Source organism: Hibiscus syriacus, unplaced genomic scaffold (assembly GCF_006381635.1).
Source record: "Hibiscus syriacus cultivar Baekdansim isolate YM2019G1 unplaced genomic scaffold, ASM638163v2 tig00109958_pilon, whole genome shotgun sequence".
Lineage (NCBI taxonomy): Eukaryota > Viridiplantae > Streptophyta > Magnoliopsida > Malvales > Malvaceae > Hibiscus > Hibiscus syriacus.
Genome location: NW_024062540.1, coordinates 184,544 through 197,673, shown reverse-complemented (window position 1 = coordinate 197,673; position 13,130 = coordinate 184,544).

Here is a 13,130-nt window from a genome sequence, read left to right as displayed (position 1 = left end):
ATCATAGATTAAATAGACGATATTATTAGTTGAACGTTAACTTGTTAACTATGATATAAAAAAATTGATCCTTAAATCTCAAACGACTATCACATCTTAGTCATAATTGAATATCCAGTTTAAACAACCATCAGTTTTTAAATATGAGTTTGAAACATAATGAATAATCAGGTGATCATTCTGTAACTTTTAATAGTCGAGTGACTCAACAAAGCAATACTCTATAATAGAATTATCATTTTGTAACTTTTAATAATCAAGAAACTTAATAAAACAATACCTATAGTCGAGGTTCTTTACCCTATTTTATATTAGATTAAGTGATAATAATTATGGTATTGAAAAAAATATAAGGCTATAACATATAAAGTGAAAACAATTATTAGAAATAAATTGTAGAAAGACTAACAATGATTTAGTAAGATGAAGTATTAGACTCCTTAAATAAGGTCAATAATTTATATTTTAATGAGTACAAATAAAATAAATTAAATTAGAAGTGTCACTATTACCTTTACATATTTGATTAGATTTAGCCGATCAATAGATGGATGTGATTATACGAGAAATAAATTGCAGAGACACGTTTTTATGGTGCTGGGCAGTTTCTGGTGCATTGTAAATGCAACATAAAGCGGTGCAAAGATAACAGTTGACGTCAGACCTCGGACCCCTCCACCTTTCAATTTTTTTATATAACATTTAATACTATCAATACTTAATATATATAATTTATGAATTATTATTTCATCCGCTAATAAATTATAAAACAAATTGCATTAATGTTATTTGTTTTATTTGAGTTTTAAGATTTGAGATTCTAAATGGAGAGTTTAATATCATTTAAACTTGTCAAATGGTGTTCAAATAAATTTAAGGGTGTAAATGAATCGAGATTACAAATAAGTTTGTGTCCGTATTCGTTTATTTAATTTTTTGAGGTATTCATATTCGGTTCGTATTCGTTTAAAATTTTGATATTGTGTTCGTGTTCACTTATTTATAATTAAAGGTGTTTGTGTTCGTTTATTTATTATTTACAAATATGTTCGTTTAACGTTCGCAGACATATTCATTCATAGGTTTATTATTTTTAGTATTCGTGAACATATTTATTTAATTTATAATTGTTCAGTTTTTACCTTTTCATCTTCAAAAGAAAAATGGTAAAATTACGTCACTAGTACATAAACTCCTTAAGATTCACATTTTAAACTTAAAATCTCATTATGTGTTCAATTTAGTCCCTATCTCCACTAATATTTAAAATGTAAAAAAAGTAAAAAGAAAAGGAGAACAAGTAAATGAGCTTCTAAAAGAGCATGTAAACGAGCTTATAAACGAGATCATTTTGTAACTTTTAATAGTCAGGGGATTCAATAAAGCAACTTCCTATAGTTGGAGGACCATTTTATAACTTTTAATAGTCAAGGTATCCAATAAAGTATTATCCTATAATCAGGGGACTATTTGTGTACTTTAGCCAAAGATAATTAAAACCATATGCGTGCACATAGGTCTACAATTCTAAAAACAATTACCAGACAATACTGGAAAATGAGCAGGAAGGTAATTAGAGAGCACAACAGTGACGAAGACGAAGCTTTCGTCCTTCAATGTCAAAGATACCTCATTTAAAGCTGCAACCATTTCAGATAATTAATAATGTTGGACAAATAGTATATGTTGAACTTGAATGTGATTTTATTATTTTAAAAACTGTTACAAAAATAAATATAAAAGTTCAAAAGAAAATATGTTTAAGAATGTAAAAAAATATCCACGAGTTGGTTCAAGTAGTAAGTTACTCGATTCTGTTTAAGCAAGTCTCGAGTTCGAGTCTTTTGACAACCGTGCCCAAGAATAGTAGATATTTTTGGAAAGTGCTCGTTGTGTTCGTCTTAGGTGGCACCTGCGGAGCCTTTGACGACTTGTTGTGTGATGTACCTATGGAACGTCTTTGGAGATAGGCGCCCCGTGGTGCTTGAAGAGTGCGGTGTCGATCACGTGGATTGATTACAAGAAGGTCAAAGTAATAATAGTCAACGATGTTGTCAAAGATGTAAGAAGTAGATCTTTGGAGTAGGGGTTTATGATCGAAAGTTTTTATGTTATAAAGTGATGATATCTTGTAATTGTAGTTGCAGGTTTTGGTTGTGAAAATTAAATACGTTTACTCGTTTTGCAAAGTCTTTATGACTTTACCTTCAACCTCCTTCAACGATCTCACCCCCGCCATGCTTCAAACCCAACCTTGACGTCTTTGCAGCTTAGTAATTGCTCTCTCCCATCCCTTCTGCATGTTGGGTCGGTTTTGGAATCGGGTTTTAAAAATGAAGATGATTGCTTTGATGAAGAAAAAGAAGAAGAGGAAAAAGAAGAAGCTACCACGTTAGAAAAGTATACGAGTTAAGTGTCACGTCAACAAAAATTAACGGGAAGGTAACGGTAGGGATCAAAATGAAAACGAATTAAAAGTTCAATAATTGTATTGCAAGTTTCAAAAGTTGAGTGACCAAAATGCAAGCGTTTTAAAAGTATTTTTTATATTTTAACCTTTATATTTTAAATATTAATAAAGGTAGATAATAAAATGAACACATAATAAACTTTAGAGTTCAAATGATGAAGCTTAAGGAGTTTAAGGATTAGTGAAATATCATCATTTTTCTTTGACTGGTAAATATAAGAGCAAACTGACCATGCGCAAAGAGCATGCTCTTATATGTTAAGTGAATATGTTAGTGAACATATAAATGAATATGTTCACAAATGTTAAATAAATCGAACACATACACCTTCAAAAATGAACAAACAAATACGAATATAATACTAAAAAAACATGAACCGAACATTAACACATTAAAAATAATAAACAAACGAATACGAACATAGTCTTATTCGTTCAAGCCTGACTCAATTACAACCTTGCTCTTGGGACAGTGGAAGCTGAAGGGCAACTAATGGCTCTCATCGTTGCTGATGATGTTACAACTTCGACACGTGGAAAGATATGGAACAAGGAAGCCTTTGGTACTTGGTCTTAACTATTAGGGAACTGATATGTGTATTTGTTAAGGCAAAAGGAAACTAATGTCTATGTATACAAGTTTAGATGTCTGTATGGCTATCTACTACCTTAAGTCCCCAACTAATATCTTCACAATGTCTCACATGTGGAACGACTTTACCTGTATCAGTACCTTTCTTAGCTTTACAATCATAAAATGGTGGAGCATGGAAACAAGGCTCCATTGACATGGCTCGAACACAAGGCGGATTCGGGGTTGTTTGATTTTCAGACTTGTGAAGGATCCATGGCCTCAAACCTCCAAGACCCTGAGCTACGTACCCGAATGTAGACCAAGCACTTGTGACCAACACATCAGTCAAACTCAGCAGATACATTTCTGCCAATGCCTTCATGTTGTGCAATGGTGTTGGGAAATAAACCAAGTACAAGTAATTTCCCTATAGTCAGATTAGTGAGAATACGAAATAAAAGCGGAAAAATAATACCCGAAATTGATAACGGAGTTCAACCAATTGTGCTTACGTCTCCGGACTGCTGCAGATCTTTTACTACGAGAGAAAAATTACAGGTGTTTACAAAACACTCAGTACTCACAAGAAAGCTCTCTAGTATTGGGAGAAAGAAATGATTTTTGGGATGGTTTTGAAGCTAAATGAGCTAGGGTATTTATAGTTGAAACTTAAGGACTTAATCTTGTAAATACCCTAAAATCTAGGGATTAATTATGATTATCCCATTATCATTTTTCAACAAACATCTACCAAACTTTGAAAAACTATTTTTCAAAGAAACATTTACCAAACTTTGAAAACTATTTTTCAAAGAAACATTTACCAAACTTTGAAAACCATTTTTTCAAAGTTGGTTACCAAACTTGAAAACCATTTTAATACTTTCAACAATCTCCCACTTGAAGATTGGTTTTAATCTGTCTTCACACCTCGATCAATGCAACAGCTTTTCTAGTCTTGTTACTCTAGCATGCCAACTGAAGTTGAACACAACTTCAGTTTGTCTGTAGTCACCGTCTTTGTCAACATATCTGCCGGATTTTGAGCTCCACTGATCTTTTCAAGTTTCAAAATCTCATCTTCCAGAAGAGACCGGATAAAATGATATCGCAATTGTATGTTCTTTGTCCTGGAATGAAAATACGGATTCTTTGCTAGATGTATAGCACTTTGACTGTCGCAATACAAGACATTGTTTTCTTGCTTCTTGCCTAACTCTTCCAAGAAACTTTGGAGCCAAACCATCTCCTTGCTAGCTTCCGTAACAGCGACATATTCTGCTTCAGTTGTGGAGAGAGCAACTATCTTCTGTAGTTGAGAAACCCAACTCACTGCGGTTCCTCCTAAAGTATAGACATACCCTGTAGTGCTCCTTCTGATGTCAATATTTTCGGCTAAGTCAGCATCTACATAGCCTGTTAGTATCGTATCTCCACCTTTGAAACAAAGTGCTTTGTTTGTGGTACCCCGCAGATATCTGAGGATCCATTTGACTGCTTCCAAGTGTACCTTGCCCGGATTATTCATGTACCTGCTAACAGCTCCCACTGCTTGAGCAATATCTGGTCTGGTACAAACCATGGCATACATTAGACTTCCAATCGCTGAGGCGTACGACACCTTCACCATGTGTGCACGTTCTTCCTCTACTTCAGCTCACTGGGAACTGTCTTTACTCGATGAATGTTGAGCAGCAGTTGGGGCGGGTGGAGGTACTTCTGCAGATGCCTCGACATCTCCATGCGATGGGACGAGCTCATCAGGAAAAGAGGGAATGGTAAAGTTAGTGTACGGGAGGAACTCCATCAGTGCGCTGGTGAGAAAGGCATCACGTCGTTTGGCATAAGCAAAATAGACCATTAGTTTGTCGGACAGCTGCCCAACATGCTGGTGAGTGCGTTGGATGGCTTGCTCTAGGGCGTTTGAGGATGCCCTGACATGTGGTGATGATGCAACGCGAGATGTGGTTGCCTCGTGTTCCTTTCCTTTGGCTTCCTTGTAGCCCAGCAACATAGGTATTTTCGCTTTGTTGAGTCCAGCAATGCCCGGTAAAATCTCATCAAACATTTCTTCTCGAACTTTCTTTTTTCGGCATAAAGCAGTGATGAGATTTGGGAATACCACGGCACTTGCCTGTCGCTTTAAGCATAGATGAGCCTGTTCCACGATAATCTTCCCTATATCGATGGTTCGTCCGGCGATGATAGAGTGCAGCAGAAGCATCCGCTGGCATGATACAGTTGTATTGTGGGAGGTTGGCATAAGTTTGTGCTTCATGAAATGGTTTCACAGTTTAACACGGGGGAGCAGTCGATCCCTATCCACGGTCTTCCGTTTCAGTTGATGACCGTTCCACTGAGTACCGGGAAGACACAAGTCTTCCAGGATGCCTTGGTAAGTTTCATGGTCGGCCTCTTGGGCAAAGCTCGCATGGTGGTCATCAGCAACCTGTAATTTAAAATAACGGTTAATAGCGATAGGAGTAAAACGAATAGAAATGACGCGAACCATCACGGCATGCTGATTTGGCTCGGTAATGTTAGAATAAAACTCCTTCACTAATGTGGCGTTGACAGGGGCAGGATGTTTGGCAAACTTCTGCCACTTAAGCTTAGTGACCACGTCCAGCACCTCGCTGCCCAAATCGGTGTTCTCCTCCTCGGAGAAGATAAAGCCCAACTCGAAAAAGACTCGCCGATTCTTTATGGTTTGATAGCGTTCCTTGGCAGCCTCGTCGACAAAGCGTGGTGGTGAGGGTGGTGGGGCTGGTCGTGAGCGAACCATTATGATAATAAACTAAAAGCACACGGCCGAAGCTTGCAACAATGGTGGTAATGGCGGTTTTGTCAAAGTGGTGGGAGAAAAAGATGAAAAGATGTGAAAGTGAAAGTGAAAGTGAAAAATGGAAAGAGAATAAAAACAAAATGAGGAGTTTTAGTGGGAAAAGTTATAAATAGGTGGGGTCAAGGCGGGAAAGAAACAAAAGGAAAGTGAAAAAAAAATTATCTTCTAAGTTAAAAGTCAAAAGGTAAAAATTTTCCCTCCTTTTTCATTTTCGTTTGCCGCCCAAACTTTGCACAATCATCTTCCATACTCCTCACGTGTTTTGTGCGTGGAAAATTACTGATCACACAAAAATAAAAATTAATTAGTTAAAGATAGATATTAAGATAGAGGCAAAATAATAAAAATTTTATATATAGAAGTAAAATTAAATTGCCACGACATATTTAAGATGCCGAACCGGTGTCGACGTCATGCAAGAGCAACGCCGACTTGTCACGCGTAGGTGGGATTCCTTGATAAACCTTCAGGCGCTGGCCATTGACTTTAAAGATGGATCCGTCGTCCATGTTCTTAATATCAACAGCGCCATACGGGTAAACATGATAGACATCGAATGGTCCCGACCATCGTGACTTTAATTTTCCTGGGAAGAGTTTGAGCCTAGAATTGAACAATAATACTTTCTGACCCATATGAAAATGCCGTGGCAAAAGCATTCTGTCGTGCCACTTTTTGGTTTTTTCCTTGTAGAGCTTGGCATTTTCATATGCTTGCACTCGAAACTCTTCCATCTCATTTAAATCAAGTAATCGTTTCTCCCCAGCTAGTTGCTCGTCGAAGTTTAGCTTTTTGATTACCCAGTATGCCTTGTGCTCTAGTTCAACAGGGAGGTGGCAGGCTTTTCCATATACCATCTTAAAGGGCGACATTCCTAAAGGCGTTTTGAATGTTGTCCTATATGCCCATAATGCTTCGTCAAGCTTTGGGGACCAGTCTTTCCTTTGGGGGTTAACCACCTTCTCAAGGATTTGCTTGACTTCTCGATTGGATACTTCAGCCTGTCCATTCGTCTGTGGGTGATATGCCGTGGCAATCTTATGTCGCACTCTATATTTTTGTAATGCCTTGGCAATCAGCCTGTTGTCAAAGTGAGTGCCTTCATCGCTGATAATAGCTCATGGGACTCCAAAACGAGTGAAGATGTTCTTATAAAGGAACTTGAGCACAGTCTTTGAGTCGTTTCTCGGCGTAGCAATTGCTTCAACCCACTTTGAAACATAATCCACCGCTAGCAAGATGTATAAATCTCCAAAGGAAGATGGAAATGGTCCCATGAATTCAATTCCCCAAACATCGAAGAGCTCAATCTCCATAATATTTTGCAGAGGCATTTCGTGTCGCCTGGAAATATTTCCAGTGCGCTGGCATCTGTCACATGCCTTGCAAAATGCGTGGGCATCTTTAAATAACGATGGCCAGTAAAAACCTGCCTGGAGGACCTTTGCAGCAGTCCTCGAACCTCCAAAATGTCCTCCACAAGTTGATGTGTGGCAATGGTGTAAGATATCGCTTTGTTCTTCTTCGGGGACACACCGTCGAATCATTTGATCAGCACATTGCTTGAATAAGTACGGCTCATCCCAAAAGTAGAACTTGGCATCATGAAGAAACCTCTTTTTGCCCTGGCTATTCAGTTCATAAGGAAAAACACCACTAACAAGAAAGTTAACCAGGTCAGCGTACCACGGAATTGTCGTGGCATATAAAATTTTCTCGTCAGGGAATTCTTCTTTAATATCAAAAATGTCATGGCATTCTGAAATATTTTCTAGCCTAGATAAGTGATTTGCAACCTGATTCTCAGTACCTTTCCTATCAATTACCTCTAAGTCAAATTCTTACAGAAGTAATATCTACCTGATCAGTCTAGGCTTGGCATCTTTCTTGTTCACTAAATATTTTATAGCTGAATGATCAGTGTGAACTATAACCTTGGTGTCTATCAAGTATGGCCTAAATTTTTCAAATGCAAATACCACGGCAAGTAATTCTTTCTCAGTGGTTGTGTAATTTAATTATGCATCATTTATGGTACGGCTAGCATAATATATGACATGAAAGATTTTACCTTTACGCTGCCCAAGCACAGCTCCCACGGCAAAATCACTTGCATCACACGTTAGTTCGAATGGGGCCGTCCAATCTGGGGGGATTACAATTGGTGCAGAGATAAGTTTCTGCTTCAGCTCTTTGAATGCGTCATGGCATTTCTGATCGAACACAAAGGGTTGATTCTGTTGCAGCAAGGTGCACAAAGGCTTGGATAGTGTGGAAAAATCCTTGATGAATCGTCTGTAAAAACCAGCGTGGCCAAGGAAACTCCGAATGCCCTTGACAGAATTTGGTGGGGGAAGTTTCTCTATCACCTCGATCTTAGCCTTGTCGACCTCAATTCCCTTTTCAGAAATTTTATGTCCTAGAACAATGCCTTCAGTCACCATGAAGTGGCATTTTTCCCAGTTTAGTACGAGATCAGCCTCCTCGTATCGCTTCAGTACCTTTGCCAAATTACCGAGGCATTTTTGAAATCGTCTCCGAAAACAGAAAAACCGTCCATAAAAATTTCCAAAAAATCCTTCACCATGTCAGAAAAGATGGCTTGCATGCAATGCTGAAAAGTTGTCGGGGCATTACAGAGTCCAAAAGGCATTCTTCGAAAAGCGTATGTGCCATACGGGCACGTGAATGTGGTCTTCTCTTGGTCCTCTGGTGCGATGGCAATCTGGTTATACCCCGAGTAACCGTCCAAGAAACAATAATATGCCTTGCCAGCAAGTCGATCCAGCATTTGATCGATGAATGGCAATGGGAAGTGATCCTTCTTGGTGGCCTTGTTAAGCTTGCGGTAGTCCATGCAGATTCGCCACCCAGTGACCGTGCGAGTAGGTATCAACTCGTTGTCTTCACTAGTCACCACGGTCATGCCTCCCTTCTTTGGCACGCATTGAACAGGACTTACCCACGAACTATCTGAAATAGGGTATATTACTCCAGCGTCAAGCCATTTGAGAATCTCTTTCATCACAACTTGTTTCATGATTGGGTTTAATCTTCGTTGTGGCTCTATGGACTTGCCGTGGCATTCTTCCAGCAAAATTTTGTGCATGCAGATTGTTGGACTTATTCCCTTGAGATCTGCTATCGTCCACCCTAACGTTTTCTTATGCTGTGACAAAACACTTAGCAAACTAGATTCTTGGTTAGGAGTAAGGGCAGAGGAAATAATCATAGGCAAAGTGTCATTACTACCCAGATAAGCATATTTAAGATGTTGTGGCAAATTTTTAAGTTCAAGGGTAGGTGCATGCTGTAATGAAGGCTTAGGAGGAACAAACTCTTCGAATTTCAAAGGTTCAAAGCGCATACCTGGGCTAGCTTTAAGGAAGCTAGCCTGCTGTTCCTCGGATGAAAAGTCATTCGGCTCTTCAAGGAGCCTCTCATCAATATCCAGCTGAATGAAATTGTCGTGGCAAAATTGATCTGCCTCTTTTGTAATTTCAGTGTCTACCTCAAAAATGCTCTGACATTCTTCATAATCATCCATGTGTTTGAGAGATCGGAAAACATTAACAATGATATGTTGATCGGCCACTTGCATGGTTAGCTCACCCTTCTCGTAATCGATGAGAATACGACCTGTGGCTAGGAAAGGTCTCCCTAAGATAATGGGCGCTGTGGCGTCGACCTCACAGTCTAGAATCAGAAAATTGACAGGGAAAATGAACTTGTCAACCCGCACGATGACATCTTTAATTCGCCCTTCTGGACGCACATGTGAACGATCGGCAAGTTGCAAGATGACTTAAGTAGGTCTCGCATTTCCTATCCCCAGTTTTACAAAAATTGACTTAGGCATCAAGTTTACACTTGAGCCAAGGTCACATAGTACTTTTCCAACAAATTTGTTTCCAATCGAACATGGAATGATAAAGCTGCCCAGATCACGTCTTTTTGGTGGTAGCTTGCTTAAGGAAGAGCAAAATTCTTTTATCGTGGCAATTGTTTCGTACTGCTCAACCTTTCTCTTCTTGGTGACAATTTCTTTTAGAAATTTAGCATATGTGGCCATTTGTTCCATTGCTTCAAGAAAAGGAACATTGATCTGCAGTTGACCCAGAATGTCAACAAATTTTTTAAACTGAATGTCCTCGTTATGTTTCTTCAGTCTTTGCGGAAAAGGAGGCGGGGGTCTGGCTTCTTGTAATGATGGGGTGCGAATAGAAGTTGCAGTGGCATTTCTATTTGCCCCCTCAGCTTTTTTACTTGATGAACCCTCAGATTTATCTTTTTCCTTTGGTGCTTCCTCCTGTAGCTCTTTATCAGCTTGACTGGTTGTGGGAGGTGAATCTTCCTTTGGTTTTCCCCAGAATTATCTTCTATATTAATTTGTGTACCGCTTCGGAGAGTTAGCACATTGCATTGTTCTTTGCTATGAGGTTTGGTGACTTCAGTGTCACTTGGAAAATGTCCGGGTTTGCGTTCTTGTAATGCCGCGGTAATCTGACCTACTTGACTCTCTAGTGCCCTTAACGATGAACTTTGGCTCTGGAGTAGAGCTCCTTGATTTTTTATAGAGGTCGAGTGGTCTTGCAGCATTGTTTTTGTTGTTGCAATGAATTCTTGCATTGTGGCCTCCAAAGAACTAGTATTTAATGAAGATGGCCCTCCCTTGTTTTGATTATGCCATGGCATATTCGATTGATAGCCTTGGGAATCATTAAAATTCTGCTGACGAGCTGGCTGTTGAGCAGTGTTGTTTCCTTGATTTTCCCAAGAAAAATTTGGATGCTGACGCCATCCAGGATTATAGGTGTTCGAATAGGGGTTGTTATTGCCTCGATTAAAATTGCCAACAAAGTTGATGGATTCTTGATTGGTTGGGCAATTACTCTCATTGTGATTGCCTTGGCATAATAAACAAACTGAACAGGCTGCCTTTGCTTCCCTTACCTCACTTGGCCTTTGTAAATTCTTTAGCATGTTGGTAATGGTAGCAAGTTGGGCTGACACGGCATCATTAGAATCTAGCTCGAGAGCTCCATGTGTCTTACGCCCAAACCCATGCTTAGTTGAGGGAAACTGATAATCATTGGTAGCAATCCTATCCAAGATGTCAAATGCCTCTGCTGGTGATTTATCCAGTAACGTCCCATTTACCGAGGCATCAAGCATCATCCTCGTGGGTGCGTTTACCCCATTATAGAACATCACTACTTGTGTCCAATCTTGAAAACCATGGTTTGAACACTTGCGAAGCAATGCTTTGTATCTATCCCAGCACTCATGCATCGACTCGTCATCAGCTTGACGGAATGAAGCAATATCATTCCTAAGTTGGGTGTTCATGTTCGGAGGATTATACCGCAGCAAAAAATATTTGCACAAATCTGTCCACGACTCCATAGAACCCGCTGGAACTCCACTCAACCATGCCCTTGCTCTGTCTCGTAGGGAATATGGGAATAGCTTTAATTTCAGAACATCTTCGTGCACCCCTTGTTGGCGAAAAGAATCGCACACTTCCAAGAAGTTACGAATATGATGCCTGGCATCTTCATTTGGCATGCCCCCAAACTGCCCTATAGAGTTTAACATGTTGAACATGACAGGTTTCAGCTCGAAATGGGCTGCCTGAATATCGGGTGCCACAATTCCAGGGTTGAGATCCTCTAAGATTGGATTTAAATGATCACGAATAGCCCGAGGCCTAACTGCATTCCCAGCATTTGGATTTGCCTCGGCATGTTGATCACCCTCATGGCCAATGCCCTGATTTCCGAGTTGGTACATATTGACACGTTGTGCTCGTCTTCTTTGTCTAAAGAGCCTTTCAATTTCAGGATCAATAGGTTCCAATAGCTCTTCAGGGCTTCTGGTCATAAACTCGAAAAAATATGAAAAATTAAAGAAAATATAAAGTAAAGATAACTAAAAGAGAAAAATTTACACAAGTAATATAAAAATGCTATGACAAATCAATTTAACTTCCAGTTGCAATGTCCCCGGCAACGGCGCCAAAAACTTGTCCGCTGTTTGTGAGTACTAAAATATGATGCGGATATGTGTGCAAGTATACACAATCAAACAAGTAATAAAGTGATAAGTAGAGTATCGTCTCCACAGGGAATTGGGGAAATCAAATAGGTTTGTCTAGGCACTTTACTTTGTCACCTAAGTAAAGTTAGTTATGATATATACAGATGAGAATGCAGTGGCAAAATGGAATGGACGTAGTGGAAATTGAGTGGTAATAGTGTAGTAGCAGATGGATATGTCGTGGCAAATTAAATTGTGATACGTGAAAACAAATGGAAATGTCAAGGCAAAATAAAAATGCAAATACTAGATTTAATATATGTAGGACTTTAGCTTTCTCACAAGACAAGCAGCAATGGAAATGAGTGATGGGAGACACAAGGAAAACTTAAGTCTATTTCTCTGAATGGTGCTTCTTCTATGCTTACCTTTCCCGACAGAGTCTACTGATGTGCCCTATGCTATCTCTAGTAAGGGACTCGACAGACTAAAGATGCCCTAGCAAAACCGATTGGCGTAAGCCCAAGCAGTGATCCTATTGACTCAGCTAATAGAATATGTCTCGGTAATACCTTTTTGCGACAGCATTAACATCTAACCTATCGTTTATACACAACTCCTTTTAGTCGAATGAAATTCTATCCTTATCTCTAAGGTGGATTAGGCCTAGTTACTATCTAGAACCCATTGTTTATGTAGTTCCTCCCTAGCTTCTCTCGAAGACTAAAGATAAATTGCCAAGTCATTCTCTCGAACCTCATGAACCCTCCTAAGGAAAGGCTACTCTCGTAGCTCCTACAACCTTAAGGCTTTAAGTCTCACAAACAAAACAGAATAAAGCATGAAATAACAATCATTCATTAAAACAAAAACTTAAACATCCATGCGAACTCCCACCAAATAGGATTAGTTCATTGTGGGGTTCGAAATCAACAAGCACAAAGCAAGATTCATTCGTTCCTTACAACTCAATCAACAAAATATGAAAACAAGTACTAAGGGGAGGAGAAAAAGCCTTCGACGTGCACTGCCTAATGCTTCCCTCTGCCACCACGAGCTGCTCCTAGCGGACTGGCTCCTCTTGGATGCTCAGAACGCCACTCCCTTCAGCTTGTCAAGGAGAAATGCCACGACAAGTGGGATTGACAGAGAAATGTAAGACTTTCTCTCTCTAACTTTTTAAGATCAAATGTGGCTGGAAC